This window comes from Dermacentor silvarum, chromosome 2 (assembly GCF_013339745.2).
Source record: "Dermacentor silvarum isolate Dsil-2018 chromosome 2, BIME_Dsil_1.4, whole genome shotgun sequence".
NCBI classification, from domain to species: domain Eukaryota; kingdom Metazoa; phylum Arthropoda; class Arachnida; order Ixodida; family Ixodidae; genus Dermacentor; species Dermacentor silvarum.
In genome coordinates, this window is record NC_051155.1 from 120,098,776 (window position 1) to 120,121,956 (window position 23,181).

At 47.1% G+C, this 23,181-nt stretch overlaps 1 long non-coding RNA gene across 2 annotated transcripts; it reads right to left on the minus strand.

Moving 5' to 3' along the window:
* Window positions 1-12,828: 12,828 nt before the first annotated feature.
* LOC119441088 (uncharacterized) lies at window positions 12,829-19,440 on the minus strand. 2 transcript variants are annotated; one of them, XR_005189775.2, is made up of 4 exons: window positions 19,188-19,440; window positions 17,012-17,026; window positions 16,871-16,909; window positions 12,829-12,994 (listed from the first exon to the last, which is right to left on the minus strand). It is a non-coding gene; the product is annotated as an uncharacterized LOC119441088 (long non-coding RNA). The 2 variants fall into 2 exon arrangements; XR_005189776.2 differs by lacking the exon at window positions 17,012-17,026.
* Between the last annotated feature and the right edge of the window lie 3,741 nt (window positions 19,441-23,181).

Sequence of the window (23,181 nt, forward strand, 5' to 3'; positions counted from 1 at the left end):
AACACTGATGATAAATGAATAGTCAGAGTAAATTAATGTTACTGCCCGTTTCTGGACAGACTCGAGTGTAATGCATACGTTCTATATCACTGAAGGTTCCTTGCTAATTCCATACAGGGCATTCATATTCTAATTTTGGCCTGTATTGCGCCTACCGAATCTTTAGCAATGAGAAGAGGTACGCAATTGCTTCTTGGGATGTAGCCGAGGCCATGGTAGATGTGATTAGTAATGCGGTATATGTGAGTAGGCTGACGGGGAATATTACATGAAGTACGCCAACGTACCTAGATTAAGTCACGGTGGAAATTACAGAGCCCTTTATTGTATATATGTTGAAGTCATGTGAGAGTGTCTCTGCTAAAAAGTTATGTTTAATATCACGACTGAATAGCCTTCTGTTAAGCTGTTGGTAAAAATACTGTGTACGAAGTTCAATTGTGGTTTAAACTGCAACGTTATCAGCGTTTCTTAAGAAAGCGACTACAAGTCCATCTTTCCTCGGGCGTTCATTTCACCTAGGGTACCACTGCCTGACTCGTGACAATTATATTTTAAATCTGCCCCGATGACGTTAGTTACGTTGCGGAAAAAAATAAATACCCTTTCTAAAGAATGAACCATCACAGCTTCCCGACAAAGCGCGGTACGTTGGCGCAAGTCGTCATGTGTGATCACGATAAGAACGACCACCCGTCGTTAGAAATGACTAATCACTCCCCGGTTTTTCTTTTTTTTTTGTCAAGGACGCGACTAACCCGTAGAAGGGCAATCCCGACTTTGGCATGATGCTTGCGACTTTTCTGATTCCGGACGAGCGCGTTCTTTGTGTATAATTCAGGCGCCTCGCATCGAAAGGCTTACACCTTTAAACAGCGAAAGGCTTTCACAGTCACTTCGGTAGCTCCACGAAAAACGCGGAAAATCAGTCCACTTTCAGCATAAGCGCTCTGACCCAAGACACATATTTGCGAGAAAGGAGCTCCTATATTACCCATAGCGAGAAATGTATCCACAAATTACACCTCATTATACTGATGTGTTTATGAGCCGCACTCTGGTGCCTATATTCTGTATTATGACAAAAAAATATAGTTTTTGCAGTGTCAGTAGCCTAAACGTAAAATAGGAAATTGAAGTCATCACAAAGACTGTCATATATCATAAATTGCAAGAAAAAAAACTAAAACTGTAGTTCATAATACTCGCAATGCAAACTTTGATGCATGTGATTCATTTCAATTTCCTATCTGTTCCGACCGGCCGTTGTTTCTGAGTGGCTATGGTGTTGGGTGGCTGAGCACGAGGTCGCGGGATCGAATCCCGGCCACGGCGGCCGCATTTCGATGGGGACGAAATGTGGAAACACCCGTGTACTTAGATTTAGGGTGAACGGTAAAGAACCCCAGGTGGTCCAAATTATTCCGGAGTCCCTAACTACGGCGTGCCTGATAATCAGATCGTGGTTTTGGCACGTAAAAGCCGATAATTTAATAAAATTTAAAACTTAGGTGTTGCTAATCGTAGTGTTTAGGGGGAATAAACATGCACTCTTAGCGCGCGCAGAAACTTCACCGGTTTCTAGCGAGGGAGCTTCGCGCCGTGACGCAGCAGACCCCTTCAAGCATTGACAGTGCAGCATGCTGCCGGCCGAAATATACGGGCGGTGGGGTGAAACTCGGATGTGGCAGGGCTGCCGTTGCAACGCGAGTATAATTGGATGTGACGGACGTTCGCGCCGAGATTAAAAAGATTGTTGATATTAAAGCGACAGCTGTGCACTATGACGTAGCCAAACATGGCGGGCTTTATTGGTGGATCATGAACGCTATCACAGAGAAGGTTTACTGCAAAGCGTTATACGGCGGGCAGAGGCGCGGTGGGGTTTAAAGCGATAGCCCTGCGGCGGCCCATGGTCAAAAAAAAATTGTACCTTAAGTATCCTTACGTGATTTGAATGCGAAAGCATTATCACTCCTCTTAGTCATTACCAATAAAGACTTCTTAAGTATTACAACCTGTTTGCGATCCTTCCTTCGATTTCTTTTCTCTGCGTTCATTAATCACCAGACCACAACCATTCAGAACTCATCGCCAAGTAGCTACGAGTTGATATGGTGATCTACTTTAATTCACCTTAACCAAATTTAATTCATTGTAATTTAGTCTACTTCACCTTAATTCACTTGACTCCACCTTAAGTAACCCTTCTCTAACTTGTAACTTTATTTCACTTCACTGTAATTCACCTTAATTCCCAATAACTACCCATAATTACTACTAATTAACGTTGTCATACCATTTACTATCTTCTCTATGACTACTGATTTCATTCAAGACGCTGATGAAGTCACATTGACTTTTGATACCACTCGTTGTGGATGACGCCGGCTTTTCTGCCTCATGGCTCATGTAATGCTTTCGCATTAATGACTACTGTAGACGACAACGGTCCGTCTGTACGGCGCAGAGTAAACAGCTTTCCCGGCTTTCCCACTTTCATTGAGATTTGCGCAGCCCCGGTGCGCAGCGTCCCGTCATGCTCAGAGTTGCTGCAGATAGTTCTTGCGCGGCGACGAGGGCGAGCGTGTATCATTGCTCGAGTGCACGCGATAGGAGTGAGACCGCTGCTCCGGCCAAAGCGGCCAGATGTTCTTCCTGACGCCGTGGTGGGAACGCGCCTTTGCCGATACGGATGGCACAAGAGCTGAAGCAAGTGGTATACCGGCGTTGTTTCCGCCATGTTCTCTGCTCTGTGCCGAGTAGAGCGACTTATATCACTTGTCACGACGTGACGACGCTCGATCAACGGCGGTGCCGGTGGCGCGAGGAAAAGAGAGGCCCTGCGTATACAGGGGCACTATCCCTCACCAGTACACGGGAGCCCAAGCCCAGAGTCCACTAAAGTTTGCTTAAGAGATTTAATAGTGGAGATGTGGTTTATGGTAAATGAAAAAAAAAATAATCACGATAAGTAAGCCAGATAGTGTTGATTCCACTGTCAATCTGCATCAATCGACAAATTTAACACATGAAAACTTTTCTATAATCGCAATGCGCATCACTTAGCTAAAACACTGCGTTGGGTCTCATGTAAAGCTTTCATTGTTGTTTGTACCTTCCTCTATAGTATTTATTATTAATAATGTAATAGTAGTAGCAGTAGGGGTAGTAGTAGCAGTAGTAGCACTGATGGGACTTCAGACCCCCCCCCCCCCCCCCCCCCCCCCCACGAAATATTTCGTGCTGGCATGAACCGCCGACCAGAACAACCACCGGCGACGGGAATAATTCTGGATTTTTGTCCACAAGGTCCTTTTCACGCTCGAAAACAGATTTCGGCACCGCACATTGCGAAACTCGGGCCAGGATTTCGTCGCAACGCCCTTGCACCTGGACTCGCATAACGCAAGGAGCCCCATCCGAGCACAAACTTGCAAGGGTTTTTCGATAGCGAGCGGACGCGTTGCGGCATTTCGCAGCGGCCGCGGAATCTACGGAGCGCATGGAATTCAATTCCGACACTTTATGAGTATAAAGTTCTCATAAACTTATGACGCGAAAGGTGCACTGACATTTCCAAAGGCGTGCTTAGATTTTCAATTCTGGAACTTTATGGGTTTAATGTTCTTATAAACTTGAGCTAACATGCGCGCACTGGAGCCCTCGTGTCCAAGCCGTTCCAGAAATGGAAGGCCGCGCTCGCAATCTTCCGCACACACGAAAATACTAAATATGACCGTGAATGCCAGCTGGCAGCTGATAATTTCTCCAAACATTTTCAGGAAGGGCGCCCGATGTGATCAATCAGCTGGACCAGGGCAGGCAAAGTGAAATAAGAGAAAACAGAAGAAAGTTAACGGCCTATTTTTTGAGGCGGTTCTTTTTTGCGGACGACAAGGTCTGGCTCTCCGTGGCCATAGAGACAGGGGGTCCTATGGATTTAAGCAAATCCCCTCTGAAAATATTGGTATTTTCAGAGCGCTTCTTCATTTGCGAGCTGATTGTGGAGCTACATATCTGAAGAACCATTTGGATGTTGCCCCAGTAATACCTCGCATTTGAGCCCAGATGTACAAAACCAAATTATAGAAATTTGTGGTGAAATTATCAAAGAAAGCCTAGATGCAAAAGTAAATGGTGCAGGCCGCTTCTCCATATTGGCTGACGAAACGACAGATATTTCCGGTATCCAACAGTTTACTGTTCGTGCAAGGTACCTAAACAAGGATGCCAATGACATCGAAGGAGTACTTTTAGGTTTTAGCACCGGAAAAGATGTTCTCTCTCATTGCGACTGCAGGTTCTATGTAAATGTGTAGAAACGGCTTCAGATTCTAGCCACCGTTCCAGTGACCACTTCAAGCGCAGATAGTATATTTTTAACATGAGATTAGAAAAACTACTTGCGCTCTACAATGTCTGAGGAATACATGGTTAGGCAGGCAAAGTAAAATACGAGAGAAACAGAAGAAAGTTAACGGCCTATTTTTGCGGCGGTTCTTTTTTGCGGACGACAAGGTCTGGCTCGACAAGGATGCCGACGTCCACAGAGACGTCGGCATCAACGTGTCCGAAGTCATTGACCGCTTCACTAAACTTCCCCGCCGAGTGAAGTTTGTCCTTTAGATAGGGAAGGGGCAAAAATCAATGCAAGTAAAGGTTCTGTTCCTTCAGGTCCATAAACGCGTAATTATGAAAACGTATGACTGTTCATTAGTTTGTAAAACCGCAGAAATTATCGCCGTTTATTCAAACAGGTAGCATCAAGATCAAAGCTATCGTGTGAAAACGAAAATTACGAGGACATCAATAACCAATTTTTACCGACCTTGTTTACTGAAAGGCGGCCCTCGCGGCGCTTCCAAAGAAACACACTCGGATATTGGGTAGTTTAACTTGCCGCATCATCTGTGGCTTTTGTTTGGTCTTTCCATTTTAGCTACCTGCTTTTACTTCTGTTTTGAGCCGAAGCAATACCCTTCCTTAATTTTGGATGCAGAAAATTTGTCGCCGCTCTGCAGGCAGTTAAATGACACACTTTCGTACTGATTTTTGCATTATTCCTCTATTATCTACCCATATGGTGCTGTCGCGACCGCCGCATGGCCCAAGTACATATCACGAGTTACTTTCAGACATAGCGCAAAAAAGTACGCACAGCACACACGAAGACACGACAGACGCGGACGAGCGCTACTACCAGTCAGTTTATTTCAGTCAACAAGCCGCCGATTTATAAGGTGAACCACGTACACCAGTGTCACGCCCCTTTCCCATGCGAGGTGATAAAAAGAAATCTAAAAAAAAGTTAGCAGTACTATGTCCCTCAGGTAACAGAGTTCAAATAGTTCAGTTCGGCACTGTGCAAAAGAATTGACGCTTCGCTTATACAAATATCTGAGTTCTTGTGGATGTAGAATGCTTCTAGAGCCACCCGAGCCGTGTAGTTTGTTGATTTGCCTAAGATAGTGGTCTCATAAAATCGTGCCTAACCACACGTAAAACCACACGTAATGGTGTGGGCAACCAAATGTGCATACTTGTCCTTTTTTTCTTAACTTTTAGCGCATGCTCCCTGAGCCGGTCGTTTATGCACCGTTCGGTTTGGCCGATGTACACCTTCCCGTACAGCAAGGGGACGGAGTATACCACTCATGTCGTACACTCCACGACGCGGCTATCTTGGCTGGTTTGGCAACCTCCTTTCCTGTCACTGCAAACTCGAGGGCAGAGCCTGGATAGCTTATTAAGAGCCGTGTAGACCACAGGAATACGATGTCTGTTCGCGACCTTCTTCAGGTTGTGCGAGACCTGATGCATATAAGGCATGACTACGGGTGTCGCCATCCATCGCTGGGTCGCAGCCCTTTCCGTTCCAGCTTTGTTCTTTACCCTCTGCAGGATAGACTCGGCCACCGGAACAACAAGCAACTCAGGGAATCCCGCTGCTAAAAGGCGACCAATCTGATTGTCACAGCTTGCTGCATTGAATGCGGGCATAACTTACGGAGCACAGCATCCAGACATTGTAATTCGATGCCCCTTTTTACTATTTTAGAGTGGGCAGAGTCAAAAGGCAGGAGACAATTCTTAACCCGTGGGAGGTACTCTCAGCAAACATGGCCTAAACTAAATTTTAGCCTGAGATCCAGGAATTGTAACCCCTCAGTTCCAAGCAATTCATGAGTGAAACTCAAACCCTGCCCAGCTTGAATAAAAACATCTAAAATACTCCCAAGGGCAGTGAAACCATCCTCTTTCTTTAAAAGAGTTAAAAAGTCATCGACGTACCGAAGCAATTTGAATACCTTCCCCCCATTAAAAGCCAAATCAAGCGCACTGTCAATATCAGCTAAAAGTATGTCGCATAGAATCGGAGCCACGCAAGACCTAATACACATTCCTCTACGTTGCAGAAAAGGCTGCTCGTTAAAAACAATAAATGTTACACTAAAATAAAATTCTAAAAGCGTTAAATTATGAACCGACAAGCAAGCGGAGTTTTGGAAATCGCATTCGCCACTCTGTTCAATGCACTTCCTAACAGCAACTAAAAGCTCATCTTGAGGTACTGAATAAAACAAGTCCTAAACGTCCATAGAGAAGCCATAATCTATACTCTCGTTGTGTTTCACATATGCAGTGACTTCTTCAGATTTCCTCACGCGGAAAGGATCAACAACCGTGAGTTACTTAAGGCTCTTCAGTAAAAACTGACTAACCTTATTTTGCCAAGCCCCCCCTTCGCTCTCAATGGTTCTGAAATGGACATCTGCCTTATGTGTTTTTGCAGAAAAAAACCTTCAGACTGTTTCCCTTACTATTTCTAATAGCACTAGCAAGATCATTCAATTCCAAGTCATTACAAAATTTGATGAACTTAGTCTTAACCCTCACTGCACTTTTTTTAAACAGCCACAAAGTTCGTGTCCACTGCCGCTTGGGTTTTTCCATTGAACATGCATTTCGGCATCACAACAAATCCACCCTCCTTGTCAGCTTCTAGGAGAACCAAACTGTTCTGCCAAACTGAAAGTAACTATGTTAGACCAACTAGCCCAACAGGCGGTCCTTCTAGAACATATCACGATTTCTGCGATCATAGTTTTGTTCTTGCCGGGATCGTCTGTCTTTCTATGCGTAAAGCTACTACTATGTGTGACTGCGCAACATGTCTATTTGTCTTGTTTGACGCATTACATACAGTGACGTTTGCTTAAATACGTGGATTTATTGGATACTTATACATATAGTTAAACATCTTGTTGCGAGGCTTTGTGTATACAAACAGTGAATTTTGTTACCAGTGACAATTTTGTGCCCTTTATCAAGTTGTATCTTCGCATCTGTATATTCCGTTCTATTTTCGCAATTCTAATCTATACATCTTGCAGAACTGCTTCTTATATGTACTGACTGCTGCGACTATATTATCGGTGCAATTACAATACACGACCGGTAACAACTGCTCATGCGCAATCTATTGCAACGAAGGACAGCGCCATTGAGGTTTTTCTCTGGCCGTTGCATATGTACAGTCACGAGCAAAAGTTTGTAGACCAAAGGTATGGTATGATGGTATGATAAAACTTTATTCCGGTCCCTCGGAACGCGCGTCAGCACGTAGCGGGCCGCTCCGACGTCGGTACAGAAAGGCCGAGCCTCTCTGCTGCCACGATTTTATTTTTTTTCCTTCGCAGCCTGGGCATTCCGGCTGAAATCAAGAGCGCAAGCCTACGTGCGCGTGATGGACCAATACAACGTATTAAGCCAATTCGGGGCCGTGCAGCTGCGCTTGAATATATTTAAATTTTTTGCTGATGCCATGGTGTCCAAACTTCTGCTCGCGACTGTACAAAAAAGTAAACAAGGTTCTTTAATGACAAATATTTATCAAAATATTTGTGGCCAACTTGTTCTTTTCATGTCCTTTACGTTTTTCGCACCAGCTGTATGCACTGCTTTGCTGGTTTGGAATTCTATGATGTTCTGATGTTCTAAAGTTTGTGTGATATTTTCTTTACTGATTAAATAGACAAAAAACGCGAAAGCATTGATATCAGTTATTTCTGCCACAATTTTTGGGACATACGAATATATTCTTTTATGAAAAAATGCATATTTTACTTGACAGTGGGTAGCATTCGGTAGTTTGTTTGCAGCCTCTAATATACAATGACATTGGCAATGACAATGCAGTTATTATTGGTGTATTTGAACCCTCGACAAATTCTATAAGGAGGAGGCCGCGCTGCAACGTGAGCCCCCCCTCTCCGAACAAAATTTTTGGCTACGCCATTGTGCAGTGAAGCAGGTATTCGAATACTGACCAGTTACAGATGATTTTCTGCATTTACACCCGTCGCTTACCAAGAACTTAGAAAAGGTGTTCGGCTGAAATGTAGCAAATTTTCTTTACAAAGCCACTAATTTACTTTGTTCACAGGAACCTCCCTGAGAAAACTGACGTCAATCCGAGCTTTTGTTGACGTGATTTTACTCTTTGCGCTGTCGGCCATTTTCGTTATGGCGCGGTTTCGCCAAGGTCACTGCCAATGGCACCGAAAATATAGCCATGCACCTAAGGCTTTCGCCTTCGAAAAACAGAAATTCCGTGGCAGTGAACATAACTCTCGATCAAGCACCTGCACGCAAATGCACAAATGGACTCGTAAACTGAGGCCAACCGAGAATAAGGGTGTCAATCATGCGAATGCATATTCTGAAACATGCGCCCATCGCGACCATTTAGCAAGCTTACATTATTATTTTAGAATCAGCTTTCGACAAATGAAGCGACAAAAGGGCATTTTTGCTTTTTTGATTCGATCGGACAAAAAGTTGGACGAGGAAAAGATGGACGGAAGGAGGGGGGGGGGGGGGGGGGGGGGGGGGAGGCGGAGGCCGCTCTTTCAAGATTCTGCACCCGCTTTCTCGAAGCGGGGCTGAGCCTCTAAACGACTATCAATAGCAGCAAAACTGCTGATTCACAGTAGACTAGCTGGCCGCTCGTCTTATACGCGCGGCGGTTATCAGATCAGTTATTCCTGATTCGTGCTCGTCCATGCTCGACGGTAAAAGCTGTTGGCGTGGTCCTTTTTTTATTTTTCTTTATTGTTAAAACGTGTATTCTGTTATCGTCCAGTACACTTCGTGCGTCATGGCGCGAATTTCGAATCTTAAAGGTCCGTACGCCACGTGGTGTAAAAGCTGTGAACTAAAGGCGATGTCCGGAATTGCTGGGGTTGGGCCGCGCGCTGCCAGACGGAGAGTCACCGCATTTCGCACAAGTGCGTCTACGTAGATCACAGTGCTGTGACGTCACTCGTAGTGACACGTGACTTCGAGAATTATTCAAGGAAACATCAGTTATTTGTTTAATCTGTTGCTTCAATAGACGAATTAACGTTTAGACAATAAAACATACAAACCGAATGTCTGCGTGTTTTTGTTATGCTTCGTACCGCAGCAAGAGAGATGTACTACCGTTTCGTCTGCTTGTTCCCACGTCGTGCAGTCACGCGCGCTGACAACGAAATTATTATGCCATTTTCTACCGTGTTCCAGCGCGCGATCATGCTCTGTGATCCGCTTGCGTCTGCCTCAGCGTTCGCGTGCAGCACTGACTGCGCGGCACTGTCTGGTGTTCTCGTGCAAGCGACAGCTCGCGCTCGAGGCGTTGGCTCGAGGCCGTCACCGGAAGTGTGCCGCGCAGCAAAAAAAGAAAAAAAAAAGCCAAAAAGAAAAAAGAGAGAGGCCGGGTCCGTGACGTATGCATCACGCGAATCTCCAGCTTCTGTTCCACGGTGTAAGAACATTGCTTGCTTATTCTTACACCGTGTTTGGTACGAACGCAGAGAAGGAATTTCGCTTGCGAAGGCTAGACGGGGCAAGGGGAGAGAGCTCGCCTCTTGAACGCACTAGAGTTACTATATATGGCTCCCGAAGGTAAGGAGCGTATACAGTAACTCTATAACGCACGGTTTCGCGGCACTGAAATATTTCTATCTCGGCTATTAATGAACCAATTTGAAAAATTCTTGCGGTAGAACGCTCCCTAGGGGGCACGTAACAACTTCCAGCGTATAACCAAATTGTGCTATGTGGCCTGGTGAGGGGCCCTTTAATATTGATCACGTGACGAAGCGCGCACAATTGCAGGAGGGGGGAAGTTGAGCGTGCGTCTTTTCCTCTAGCCCGGCCGTAGCTGCACGTGGCTGTCCGCGCAGCTGAGCGCCTCGCAGCCCGCACGCCCAATCTCGGAGATAATCTGCGGCAGGTGCAAATATGGGGGTGAGCCGAGATGGCTGGTCGCTTCATTTAGTGTTAGAGGTGGCGTAAACTCAAGTTTCGGAGACGCATTGATACGATCGAGAGGCAGCACGAAGCGTTCGCTCCCCCCCCCCCCCCCGAGGCCAGCTCTCTTCATTGCGCCTGCGTTGTGGCATCTAGTGCTCGCTTTAATCGAGTGAGATCTGTTCAAGTTTGCATGTGCACGCGCGACACCATGCTTGTTAATTCTTCGTGTAGTTGTCCAATACTTTGCTGTATCATTCAATATGCTTCGCCTTTCGGGCGAAACTGTGACATTTGTGAAATTTCCGTTTTCTTTTTAGTTTTTTTTTAGTTCCTTATTTTTTTAATGGTTACTTGAAGCTTCGGGCAGAAATGTAGTGTCCGTGCAGTGGCTGTCTGTAATGTCCGCTTTTGATCGCGCCCAGGCAGAAACTCGGCCTGCGGAATTGATTTGCTCCGGGAGACATAGTTGTTGTCGCCGCCGTCTTAATACTTCACGGGTACCCGCGAGGGGGGATTGGCTATGGTTCGCAATGCAAACATAATATTAAGTCCTTGCTTCCCAGTAATCTATTGATCAGTACTACTTACATTTAAATAGCATTGAGTATAAATTTTTACTCTTTTGTGCTTTTTTTTGAAAAGTGCATGGTGATGCTAATTTTTAACAAAGCTGCCAGGGTATGAACAAAATATGCGCCCTAATGTTAATAATGTGGAAAAGGTGTTTAACGTGAGAGTCTCCCTGCAGCAAGGACGCAACCATGCGCAATCTGACAATGTACGTCATTCTACTTGGTAAATGTTCTCTTTTTCTTCATGTTCCACTTTTTTTTTTACGTTAGGCCAAGTAAAATAAGGCAAATTCCAGCTTGCCTTAGTTTGGAGATATCGAAGACTTAATTGCGGCCTTGTTCAAAGTTTCCTAGGTTTTTTTTTTCTTTTTTTTAACGTTGGGCCGAGTATACAATAAGGCAAACACCAGCTTGCCAAATGCGTTGGTTTTGGTATATCCAAGACATTTAATTGCAGTGGAGAGGCACCGTTTATTCAGCGCAGCTTATTTATGAACTCCTACTTGGTCACCTGATTTGTATGTTTTGATTATGCACAATGGTTAGGTTTATCTAGAGGTGTGAAAAAATGTGTTTCCTTTGTCAATCTCGCCTAGTTTATATCACTGTAGTCGTGTAGTGCTCTTATGTTTCTAGGTCCTATTCTGAATGGCACTGAACTAGCTCTTACGTGCATTGTACACGCTTTGTTAAATGCGTAAGCGTTTCTATGCCTATCCAACGAGAGAGAGAGAAAAATATTTAGACCATCGAGATCGTTGATCTTGAGGACGAGTGGGTAGTGTCCTCATTCCAGGACTCCACTGGCCATGGCTGCTCGACGTACTTGCTGGACGAGAGCCTCTTGTCCCGCCAGGGTATCGCCGGTCAGCTGTACCTCCCACCACTCAAATGACGTGTTAGGCGTCTTTAAATGTTCAGGTTTGCCCCCGCACCCCCACGAGATGTGAAAGAGTGTAGGGCGTGTGTCGCCGCACCAGGGGCAGATGCCGCGATATGTTTGTGGGCACATTTTGCTGTATCTGTGTAGGTTTGGGAATGTGTTTGTTCGGATAAGTCTGAGGGCTATTGCCTCTTCAGTGCTGAGCTTTTTGTGAGGGGGAGGATAAATCCTGCGGTTGAGTCGCTGGATCTCGAGGAAACCCGTCCGTCGGTCATGTAAAACGATCGCTTTCAAGATATAGGGCCCGCAGCAGCGAGCGAATTGATCCTTCGTGGCTGCCTCTCGCTTCAACTAAGCGGCGAGAACACAGCGCGCACGAAGCTATCAGCACTCGGCGCACTCTGTCCCCATCGCAGGTCGCTTTCAAGGTAGAGCCCGCGTCATCAGCGCCCCTGGTATGCCACCTGCAGTAGTTTGCTTACGTCATCAATTCACCTTCCACCATTGTCCGCGGCAGTTCGTCCCGCCGCAGCGCTGTCGTTTACGTATACTGGTCGGATAAAGTTTCATAACACTGACAATGACACCGGCCTGTGTGGGTATGAGTAAGTGGCACAGTGCTTACGCATACTTAGACAACTCCCAGAGGAGTGTCTGCGTGAATTTTTGGTACGTAGATTCCTCTAGACTTTTTTCAAAAGCCTTTTTATTAAAAATACAACAACATTTGATTCAATATGAGAAGGCCGCTCCCATCTCTCAATCGTATTAGATTCAAAGAGATAATTATTCCATCAACTGTACTTGTTTTATCCATTATCTGGAAAATCTGCACGATTGACGGGGTCACAGCAAAATTCGAGATGACTTATTTCAAAGCCAACTTATCATTATAGCACTCAGCACTCATCGTGATCTTTAAACGATTACTCTTGGAAGAAATCGCAATATCGTGCGCACTTTTTTACTGTAAAATTGCTCCTTAATGTATAGCTAAATATTCCTTATAGAAATGTTTGTGACAAGGCGCAATGAGGCGTCCAGGTACAACGATCAATGCACGCAATGTTCGTTGCGTATACATTGCACACATTTATATCCTCAAACCGTCACATCTTTTCCATCGCGTCGCACGGGCGTCAGCGCGCGGAAAAACTGTCGTTAACGGTCCTGGCTGCGGGCGCCGTCTCCTGTCTTCTCGAGCCCGCCAGGACACTCGACAGCAAGCTTCCATAATCTGAAAGCGAAACCGAGAGTACGTACATATCAAAATCACAAATGTAGTACTTGAACGCGCGTCGTTGCAGATCTGATATTAGGAGCAAGGAGGTTACAAAAATAATCAGTGGCGGTGAATGCGAGAAAAATACGTTAGCATTACGACGCACGTCTTTGAGGTCCCGGATCCATGATTTAAACCGCGATTACCACATTGCAAAGCTTGCTTCAGAAGCTCACGTCCACGTCCGACACACGCCCTGCCTCTTCGAAGAGCGAAGTGCAACATACATACATACATACATACATACATACATACATACATACATACATACATACATACATACATACATACATACATACATACATACATACATACACAAAACCTTTTTCCATTTTGACACTTCGAATGATAACGCATCAAAAAATTAAAGAGCAGCAGCCTAAAGGCCAAACTACACGTACGCTTCACGGCACGCGAAAGCTCGCGGCCACGCTCCTACGCATGCGCAGATGGTGCGGGACAGATCCTAAGCGTCGATCGAAGCACGATGCGAGCAAGACATCTTTCCAGGAATATCGGTACGTGCTCTCGCCGCCTCACAAAAAATGTTGCAGTGGCTTAGCTCGGCTATGCCAGGATATACGTAGCGTTAGCAAAGGTTCAGCTGATTATTCTTAGCTTTCCTGGTTGTCTAGATTGTCAAGGATTAGCTTGATTGTCATGCTTACTGCTGCTCCAATGACACACACAAACGCCAGTCAGAAGCGCAGCGGCTCCAGCGCAGTGTCAGACGGCGACTGCACAGCGAGCGAGCGCCGGCGCCAGTGCGTCTACCACGGCTACGACGTCACTCCTCTGGAATGCGCAGACCGGCGGCGGTGAGTCGCGCGCGGCGGCGGCGGAGTGCGCGAGAGGTGCCGGCTCCGGTGGCTCCGGTGCGCAAGCCGTGTGGCATCACTGATCCTTGCGCATGCGCAGCACGGCTCTTGATGTGCCGCGCGAAACGGGCTTGGCTAGGCCAGTGTAGCTAACGCTACAAAATACGAAACAATGCATGTCTACCCTACGTGGGACTAGCCGGGTGACACGGGGTCTCCCCTGCGTCTTCTCTGGACCTAAATAAAGTTATTTCACTCACTCGCAATGTCTACCAAGGCGATATAGTGAGCCAGTGGGCGCGCGCAAAGTTGTGAGTCATGTGGGCGCGCGGCGGCGCGCGTCTTGTACTATAGATTCGAACCGCTATTCTCGCAAGGCGCGCGGGCGCGAGCTTTTGCGCGCCGGCAGGCGTACGGGTAGTTTGGACCTAAGATGATAGGACGAAGTTTCGGGGGCGAACATATCGCGATGAACGCCGCGCCATGCAAGAGCCCGCGCGGAGCACGAATGCTCAAAGTCAGGCTAGTCCTGATGTTCAAATATCGCGTATAACATAATAGCATAAGAAGAATACTTGTAGAAGGTAGCTCGGTGCCTAAACAACGACGCAGTGTAGAGAAAGATAAACGCGGGGTGCTCACTCTCGACACCGTCAAATTCCGCTAAAGTGTCAAATTATACGATGGCGGCGTCTATGGCTGATTAGAGAGGCCGTAGCAGCCGTGTGAGCCAATCAACATTGAGAAGATGGCGAATTCGACAATATGGCCGAGTTTTGCAATGAGCAGAATACACCCTCACGGTCCGCTTTGGAAATGGAAACCATAAGAGGGCGCCAGTGGTCACTTGAACTTCTGTAACTCCACGGAGGAACGAAACGACCAGAATAGAGCGTTAAGTAATCAACTTGATGCCAGAAGAGTCGGCCCAACACGTGATCATGTCGCGATAAGTCTTGCGATAAGGTTTGAGGTTTCCACCGCCCGCATATAGCCCCGCTCAGTTGCACGCTCTTTCGAAAGAATGCTACAGCAACGTGAGGCTGCTGCACGCGCACGTTGCAAAAGAAGACGATAAACGCATCCGTTGCAATATAAACGACTGAAGTTGCGCGAACACATCGAGAGAAAATGTGCACGGAGCACTTGGCGAGGTACCCAAACATGAGCATGTCGATCAAAACCTACCATACAGATTCGTGTAAGGGCCTCACTTTTTTTTCCACAATTTTGACAAGACGCGGCCCTTACACGGGTCCGAACCCTTTGGTCAAAAAAATGGTGCTCGCGCAGCCGCCGACTTAATTGTGGATGGATGGATAGATAGATGGATGGTTGAGGCTGAACCCTTTAAACCGGGCGGTGGCATACGCCACCTAGCCATGACTATTAACATATTTTGTACTTTGTGGTAGGTGAAATTTCACCCCTGCCTTGATTTTATCCACCAATCAGATAACCTCTGTTTGGTTATTTCTACCCGCTTAAAGTCTATTTTGCCTTCACTGTCCCTAAACCCCAATGCTTTGAAAAAATCAGCCCCGTTGCTTTGCACTGTAGGGTTAAGCCCTTTACAGAAAAGTGTGAGGTGTTCAGCCGTTTCCTCTTCTTCTCCACACGCACAGCAGAACGTGTCTATACCTTGGTACTTGACTCGGTACATCTTAGTCCGCAATACTCCCGTCCTGGCTTCAAACAACAAACAACGTGTGCACAACGTGTGCACACCCAGGCTCTCGCCACCTAGTAGCGACACGCGGAAGTATACGCAGCGCGCGAAAATTCGCCGATGCGCGTGCGCGGCATATGGGCACTGGGCGCGATTGCTTCTCGGGTGGAAATTTTTTTCCCCAGGGCTGCAAAGTTGGGGATGCGGCCCTTACACGAGTCCATACAGTATACTGCGAAGCAAGCACACTGGGCCAATTCTGCCAGGCAGGGTCACATGTTGGGCCGGCTTTTAGAGAGATAATAGGCGAAGGAGATGGATTCACGGAAAATTGGTTTGTGAAGGCTGGCTTCGTGACAAGCTTCCCCCTTAGTGTATATTTCATTCCTGCATGTGTAACTCCCATTATGCTTCAGCATGACTTCTGACGGAGAACGTTTACACATCAACACGCAGAGTTTATCCATTCCCGAGGGTTAGAGAGCGCTTTCCAATGAGCGAGCAGGTGTATAGCGCGCCGGCTTCGAAAATGACCCCGACAATGGCGCGAGCACACCCGCATGCACTCGAGCAGTTCAAGTGCTTATATTTGCGTTCTGAAAAGCGCCCTAATGCTCTGTGACACCCTGCCGCTTTCGGTGCCCCTCCTATATGGCGACGTCGGGTGGCTTGACTTTTATAAGGCGCATTCACTATATACGCGCAACGTATCGGGGTGTGCGAATATTCGAAACTTTCGAATAACGAATCAAATAGTCACTATTCGTATAAATGCGAATATTTTTCAGAGACTTTTCGAATATTTCAAAACGCCAACTGCGCCCAAATAAACGTACTCGTAAAACTGGAGCAAAAGTACGGTAAAATGTCACCCCCTGTGGGCATAATATAGACATAAAAAACGATAACTTGCCTAGTGGAGCAGGCTACGTCATTTAGGCAGCCATGCTTTACAGGCTATACAGTGATCATTCGCCCTCTCTGAAAAGCCCGATGCATGCGAAAAAAACTACTTGATTGCCCTTAATGCTCCATCTGTGCTTTCAATAAACAACGCTTCATAGCGGACTATGTAATCGCAGAAACTTGCCAAATTTAGGAATACTGGGATGTGAACATCGTTGTGTATTGAATTGTGATAACGGCTATTTATTATTCGAAAGCTATTCGGAAAGTAGTCGATATTCGATTCCATTCGTTTCACGAATTCTGGCACTATTCGATTGGCATTCGATTCGGTTTCAAATATCACTATTCGAAAACCTCTAGCAACGTCGTATTTATAACCTCCATGTCTGCAGGAATCGTTCATTAAACGCGCGAGAACGGATCATTTGTACTCACTCGCGGCGCCGGGAGGGGTTGCCACGTCACCCGCCACGCCTGGAAACGACGGAGAGCGAAGCGCGTAAACCGAATATTCAACTATACAAACACACCATGCAGACTGAAACAGTGATGCCCTCTTTGCGCATGCATACTTACGCACTACTTTGGCCCCTAAAAGAGAAAGAGATGTTCATTGCAAAGTTAGCCTGCGACTAACAATATGCTTCGCAGGCGATTATACCGCTCTGCGCAAATTCGACGGCCCGTTCAAATGTATGCAATTGAAAACATTGATGACGCGCTTCACGGTTTGGCTATGGTATGAAAATGCCATGTGTGTAAAAGGCAGTCGTGCAGCATTGAACATTGTCGCTGTATAGTAGGGATGAATGGACTATGAAAGGATTACCAGAGAGTGACACAAGATCAGTTTAGACCGTTTAACCATTCTTTTGGGGACCATATTCGTATTTATCTCGTAGAAAATTGTTGGTTACTAGCGACAGAAATGAAGAACGAAGTTTAGCATTTACAATGTCGCGCCCAAACCGCATCTGTATGTCAATGTGACTTCACCATCTTCGAAGTAATTTTGGGCATTCGGGCTGGACTTTCGCGCAGACAAAATTACCCAAACTCACTAGTTTCAGTGTTTGATCACATTCCAACTGCTACATTATTTATAAACAAACAACTATTCTTGAGCAGACGTCAAAATCCAAGACGTCGCTTGGAGCGCTTAGAGATAGTCTTCTTTTTTCCCGACTTAACAAACCATGTTAAGGCTGCCTTTCCTGGTATATGAAATGTGTAATATCTCGGTCAGACGCGGTACTTTCGATTGCAATCAATCCCGATCGAGTTCGATGGCAATTGATATCGGGTTCGATGGCAATAGCGATCGAAGTGCCCCGCACTCGGGACCACGGGGTATGCCATTAAAATTACCTGCATTGTATACTGTACGTACATACATATATCTATATTCGTCAGCGTGTGCAGTTGTGTACACTATATCGTTACGTTAAGGTGGCTTTAACCACCTTAATTGTGCACCATGTATGTGCTTTACGTTTCTACTATAAAATTATTCTGCGCTGCTCTAGTGTCGAAAATTCAGCGGCGATTTAGCGGTAAATGCGAGAAAAATGCGTTAGCACTATACGTCGCCCCTCTTTAAGGCTCCAGATCCATGGTTTAAACCGAGTTCGCCACATTGCAAAGTTGAGGTGCTCTTCTGCTGTTCCGTTGAGCTGCTCTTCTGCTTCCTCGTATACACATAACTCTACCCCGTGACCGGCATCCCACGCACACGCACAGACTTTTTTTCTACTTTGACAATCCTAATGCTAACGCGCATTACGCATTAATAGAATTACCCCTGTTAATATGCCGAACTGGTGGATGTTCTAACATTGTGCGATATTTAATGGCTAGTGGTGCGCTGACTGTGTCGTAAACAAGTTGTCAAACTGTACAATACTTCTGTCAAGTATAATGAACGGCTCTTAAGTCCTATATAGCTTGTCACAAGTACTTTACTGCACATCCTATAGCCCAGGGAACCGTTCCACTTGTGGAAGCGATTCAGTTCCATGCAACCGTGGAAGGAAATATGGAGTCATCATCATCAGCCCATATTTATGTCCACTACAGGACGAAAGCCTCTCCCTGCGATCTCCAATTACCCCTGTCTTGCGCTAGCCGATGCCAACTTGTGCCTGCAAATTTCCTAACTTTATCACCCTACCTAGTTTTCTGCCGTCCTCAACAGCGCTTCCCTTCTCTTGGTACCCATTCTGTACTCTAATGGTGCACCGGTTATCCATCCTACGCATTACATGGCCTGCCCAGCTCCATTTCTTCCGCTTAATGTCAACTAGAATATCGGCTAACCCCGTTTGTTCTCTGATCCATACCGCTCTCTTCCTGTCCCTTAACGTTAGGCCTAACATGTTTCGTTCCATCGATCTTTGTGCGGTCCTTAACTTGTTCTCGAGCTTCTTCGTTAATCTCCAAGTTTCTGCCCCATATGCTATAGCACCGGTAGAATGCAATGATTGTACACTTTTTTTTTTCAACGACAGTGGTAAATTCCCAGTCAGGATTTGACAATGCCTGCCTTGTGCACTCCAACCCAATTTCATTCTTCTGTAAATTTCCTTCTCATGATCAGGGTCGCCTGCGAGTAATTGACTTAGATGAACGTACTCCTTTACATTAGTCTAGAGGCTGACTGGCAATCCTGAATTCTTGTTCCCTTGCCAGGCTATTGAATTATTGAGTATATATACGGTTAATCAGAATGCAGAGCCATATGTCGAAGGCGCACCCTGTACGTAGGCGATGCCCAGGGCGAAGGACAAGCTCAGGGCCACCACGAAGAGGATGCAGAAGGCGCAGAAGCAGGCGTCCGAGCACGACACGAAGTACGGCGGGGCGCCGGCCTGCCGCTCGCTGTCGCCATGGGCGCTCACGCTGCCAGACTCGGCGGCGGAGACGACGGCGGCGGCGTCGGCGTTTCCCGCGCTCGCCGCCGGCGGCGAAGACCCCACAGGCGGCGCCTCGATCACGGACCGGCTGCTGGACACAGACACCGCGCTGCTGGCATCGGCCATCGCGGACACCTGAAGAGACAGGGCGTGCGAATGCTCTGTCATGCACCAAGATTTAAAGATATGTGAATGCCAAGCAGCTGGACAGAACCAAGGTAATGTTGTGTGCCGTCGCTTGGAGATACTCAGATTATTTTTGCATACCGATTAACTACATAATTAGTCTTAATTGATCAACTTCTCAATTAATATAATTAGATGAAATGTGTCAATGAGAAAATTGTATAGAGCAGTATGAAAAGTTCAGAGCACTTCCACTATGTGAAGATGGAAGACCAGCAAAGCTGTTGGTGTTGTTTAATTATATTTAAAAATTCCTAATTTGGTGGTTATGTTAAATGGTTGAAAAGACACAACAAATAACTTCGTCGCGTCGCCGCGCTGTATGCTGTATGCTGTATCTGCGAGTGAAAGCGAGTTTAGGCGACTAGATTCACACCACATTGCACCATCGGCCGCAGGACGTTGGGCCGCTGCGCGTTCGGCTTCTCGTCACTTTCGCATCCATTCGCGCTGTTGAGCGCGCCGGCGCTCCTTGAAGGCGGGCTCTTCCTCTTCGGAGCGAGCGACATGGGTCTTACCCATACCAAGTCCAAGGGGCAACTGATGACGTCGCTAGGGAGATGGCTATGTCAAGAGCACGGAGTAAGATAAGACAGGAGCGCCGACTCCGCTCGTCTGGAAGGGACACATTCTGCAACGCCGGCTCCTGCTTCACAGCGTGTTCGCCAGACGGCGCTACGAATGAAGAAAAACTCTGCAGCGGAGAGGAGCAAAGGCGCGGGGGCTCTCGCGGCGCCTGCTTGCCTATCCGTTTTGTCGTCTGCTCCGCGCACGCCCTGACGCCTGTAGCGCGCATAGCTCTTGCGGTTCACGGAGTGACGTTAGCAGGAGAAACAAGTCATGTATCATGTTATTTATTTTATACAGGCCAAATGCAGGGCGTTTGTCAAGTGACCTACGTGGAACTTTACAAGGCACAGGAACAGAAAATAAACAAAGATGGAAAGAAAAAAATGTCACAGTTTCGCCCTAAGGGCGAAGCAATGAATGCGATAGCAACACAGCAATGTCATACGAAGTAAGGTGAGCGGCTTTGGTAGCAATATGAATTGTAGTAAACATGAGCTGATTAAGTAAGCAGGTGTGCTGCGGCGTAAGTAGACCGACATGAAGAGAGACTCGATGACCACGAGAAGGCGCGTGTGAAACGGTGGTGTTGATGAGAAGCGCTGCCCGTGGGCAGCGCGTGCGAAGGGACACACCTGTAGCGCTGCACTGCCGATCCGGGCAGCATTGCATGTGTAGCGTGCGTTGGAAAATGTGGCCCGACTATTACTAACTGTGGTGTGAGCGCGCACAAACATGAATAGATCACACTGAATGACTGCAGACAACGACTGTCAAAACGCTGGCAGCAAGCGCATATACGCCGCAGCGGGCGAAGGTACGTGCGGTCTATCGCTTGAACGGAAACTGAGCGGCGAATGCACAGCTCATAAAGGTCAGAGCCGTGTGGAGATAAGAGACGGTGTGAGCGAGCGACGAGCGCGGTTGTTGGCAGAGTAAAAGTGCCCCCCCCCCCTCCTCCCTCCAGCGCTCGCTTCCCGCTTCCTTGCTTGCGCGTGGAAGATTGAGTGCGTTCGCTCTCCGTGACAGCGTGCGTCCCCGCACGCAATTCCGCTCGGGCATACGGCGCGCGGCGAAGATTTTATCTATACGGAACCTCACGGCGACGGCGACGCCGACGGCAGAAATCCGGTGGAAGTGTCCATATAATTGCTATCGCAATAAAACTATAGCAAATGGTAAGGCGATATAACGGCAGTTCGGGTGGTCTCAAGCAATGAAAGACGACAGCGAAAAGAAGTTTTTACGCAAAAGCTGACGTTTATCACTCTTTTTATCTGAGCACGCATCAAGTGCTAAGATGCTTCGCTTGCTTCTTTGTTTCTCACCATGCTTTTCGTGTCGCCCGGTTCTCTTGCGAGCAGAATCGCCATTCTCTATAAACATAATAATTGGGAATTCCTGCCAGTGTTTCCTGCGTATTATTTCACAAGAGAAGCTCTGATTATGTGTCTGCATAACTGGGGGAATCATCTCGAAGGCAAGGCTGAGAATTTACAGGGTAGCCAGCCGGTATTTACACTGGCTAACCTCCTTGTCTTTCTTTACCTTTCTCTCTCTCTACATTACGGCATGTCTCTGGGCAAGGAAAGGCACCTGCACTTTGTGTAGTTGAAGAGAAATTTAAATTGAGCTCCTCCCGTCCTTCCGCATTGGCGTCTTCTGGTTCCTCCTGGCATTCAGCATCATTGAGCTAAGCCAGACTTCCCTAAACAAATTGAAGGAACCGCTCCGCTTCGAAGTCGAGGCACTTTCTTTAGATCTAGTAGGACATCACCTTTGTCTTTGCTGAAATAACTATCAAAAATAAGCTGCTTCTCGAAGTGTCGCGCACATATTTTGTCCATTGCTTTAAGCGCTCGCTTATTTGAGGCATTTTTTGACGCCACTGGTGGAGTAGTTGAAGATCAGATGGCGAAGCGAAGAGCGAAAACTTTTCGCGTCCTTTGCCATAACCAGATTTACAGCCGGGAACAAAACACTGTCCTGTTGCTCAGTCTCTTCACGCACAAGTATCAAGATACCTTGTTCCGTGAGGCATGAATAAGCATACTTCAGACATGGTAAACAAAGCGAGGAAGACGAAAATTTCCCACCTTCGCTTCCGCGCAGACGTAGAGGAGTGAAAAACAAGTACTTCTGTTGTCTTTTTGTACAGCATCATTTATCGTCTGTTCCCTCTAAAGTCATCTAAAAATGTTTCGTATGCGTGCATAAATGCGCAACCGCGTGTTTATTTGCGTTTTTATTATTCGTGCGCATATATTTTTTGTGTTTCATTGCTGTCAAATTGAGGCGGCCGAGGGTCCACGTTTGTAGCAGACGACACGCTCTGCGGGTGCCGCGCTGCCCGTTCTGCGCCGCCGTCGCCGCCGTCGCCGCCGGTCTCCGCCACTCAGCGCATGCGCACATGGAAGCAAGCTGTTGAGTGTTTTCCACGCGCCTCGACAGATGGCGCTACGCGATGTATAATTTGCGTTGCACGGTTTGTCCCGAGCGAATGCGTTGCGCGGCGGCGGAGTCGGCGCTCCTGTTTATCTTACTCCGTGGTCAAGAGAGAATGAGACACAGCTATTGGTTGATAGACTATTGCGTTTTATCACGACGTTTCGACACGCATCGTCGTAGACTAGCGTTTGGGCAATAGCGTTCATCGCTCCGGCGCATTGTTTTTGTCTCTTTGGGTCCCACGTGTGACAAGGGTAGTTGAAGGGCGCGTTACAGGTCCTCGAATCCACAGGAGTGTGTATACCAGTGAGCTTGGACCCTGTCTACACAATCACCAGGATCGGCCCCCATGACAGAGGTATGTGCCATTGAGCTTGGACCCTTTCTGCACAATCAGCAGGATCGGCACACATGACAGGGACATGTGCCATTGAGCTTGGACACTTTCTGCACAATCACCAGGACCGGCCCACATGACAGAGGTATGTGCCATTGCGGTTGGACCCTTTCTGCAATATCAGCAGGATCGGCCTACATGCCAGGGGTATGTGACATTGAGCTTGGTCCCCTTCTGCACTATGACCAGGATCGGCCCACTTTGTTGTTCAACGCGTCGTTTTGTCCGCGGACGCG